The 2,150-nt window shown below is 44.4% G+C and overlaps 1 pseudogene; it reads right to left on the bottom strand.

Annotated features, from left to right (window-relative positions):
- Positions 1-1,118: 1,118 nt before the first annotated feature.
- LOC126261233 (5S ribosomal RNA) lies at positions 1,119-1,237 on the bottom strand (annotated as a pseudogene).
- Positions 1,238-2,150: the final 913 nt, after the last annotated feature.

A 2,150-nucleotide genomic window follows, 5' to 3' on the forward strand; every position in this document is an offset into this window, starting at 1 on the left:
AAGATTTCACACACATTTGAAAATTTTTTCTTACTTATCAGTCCACCAAGTTTTCAACATTCGACTGTAGCACCACATTTTAAGTACTTCAATTCTCCTCTGTTCCGGTTTTCTCACAGTCCATGTTTCACTACCATACAATGCTGACCTCCAAATGTAAATTCTCAGAAATTTCTTCGTCACATTAAGGGCTATGTTTGATACTAGTAGAGTTCTGTTGGCCAGGAATGCCCTTTTTGCCAGAGCTGTTCGGCTTTTGAGGTCCTCCTTGCTCCACCCGTCATCGGTTATTTTGGTGCCTAGGTAGCTGAATTCCTTAACTTCATCTACTTCGTGATCACCAATCCTGATGTTAAGTTTCTCGCTGTTCTCATTTCTGCTACTCATTACTTTCGTCTTTCTTCGATTTACTCTCGACCAATTCTTCATCACTAACCGTGTTCACGCTATTCTGCATAGCTGTTTCCGTACAAGTGACTTTGCTGGAAAAACAAAGTCAACCCACAACCAACCAGTACTAAACGCGAACTAGAGGACAAAGAGTAAAATGGGACTTGTTGTTTTCATTAAATGGTTCGAATGGCTCTGAGCACTGTGGGACTTAACATCTGAGGTCATCAGCCGAACTTATAACTACTTAAACCTAACTAACCTAAGGACATCACACACATCCATGCCCGAGGCATGTAGCTGTAGCAGTCTCGTGGTTCCGGACTGAAGCGCCTAGAACCGCTCGGCCACAGTGGCCGGCCTGTTGTGAATAGCAATTACCGTGAGTGAAGGGAACAAGTTTCTTCCCGAAGAAGTCACATAGCAACATAACGTCGACATTGCATTACTGTGCATCTATTTTCAGTGCAGTAAAAAAAAAAAAAAGAAAAAAGAAAACCTGTAAAAACCAACAAGCATCGTCCCAACTGGCCTTGAAGGCTTAACGGTACCGACCAGCCACCGTGTCATTGTCATCCTCAGGCTGTAGGTGACACTGGTGGGGATACGGAGGTACATGTGGTCACCATACCACTCTTCCGACCGTTGCCAGTTTCCGCGACTGGTGCCTCTACTTCTCCATCAAGTAGCTCCTCAGTTGGCCTCACAAGTGCTGAGTGGACCCCACTTGCCAACAGCGCTGGGCACACCCGGACTGTGACCCATCCGAGTGCTAGCCCAGCCCAATTGCGCTTAACTTCGGTAATCTTACGGGAACCGGTGTTACCGCTGCGGCAAGGCCGTTGGCCTTCGTGTAGCACAGATGATGATGATGATGATGATGATGATGATGATGATGATGATGATGATGCGGAGGAGGAGGAGGAGGAGGTCCCATACTCCGAGGAGCGTAGGGGACGATGCGGGAGACCCGCACCGCCGACTAGGCAAGGTCCTAGCGGAGGTGGTTTGCCACTGCCTTCTTCCGCAGTAGAGATACAAATTAATAAATGTGGGTAGGAAATCAAACGAAGTGCAGCTACTCTGTTACGGAGAAAGTATTCTCAAACAACATCCATTATTTTTATTTATTTATTTGTCGGTGGAGTTCAAGTTCACCTGTACAAGCACTGTCTTTTTACAAATCAAAACAGCGTAAAGGAGGACAACATGTTTGTATGGTAATTATTTAGTAATAGCTTGCGGCCCATTTCAAATTTCCTTCACCAGTTTCATATGTTGTAATTATTAGCAACCAGATGGCAGTTATAAGAGTCGAGGGTCATGAAAGGGAAGCAGTGGTTGGGAAGGGAGTGAAACAGGGTTGTAGCCTCTCCCCGATGCTATTCGATCTGTATATTGAGCAAGCAGTAAAGGAAACAAAAGAAAAGTTCGGAGTAGGTATTAAAATTCATCGAGAAGAAATAAAAACTTTGAGGTTTGCCGATGACATTGTAATTCTGTCAGAGACAGCAAAGGACTTGGAAAAGCAGTTGAACGGAATGGACAGTGTCTTGAAAGGAGGATATAAGATGAACATCAACAAAAGCAAAACGAGGATCATGGAATGTAGTCGATTTAAGTCGGGTGATGCTGAGGGAATTAGATTAGGAAACGAGACACTTAAAGTAGTAAAGGAGTTTTGCTATTTGGGGAGCAAAATAACTGATGATGGTCGAAGTAGAGAGGATGTAAAATGTAGACTGGCAATGGCAAGGAAA

This window comes from Schistocerca nitens, chromosome 5 (assembly GCF_023898315.1).
Source record: "Schistocerca nitens isolate TAMUIC-IGC-003100 chromosome 5, iqSchNite1.1, whole genome shotgun sequence".
In the NCBI taxonomy this organism is placed as follows: domain Eukaryota; kingdom Metazoa; phylum Arthropoda; class Insecta; order Orthoptera; family Acrididae; genus Schistocerca; species Schistocerca nitens.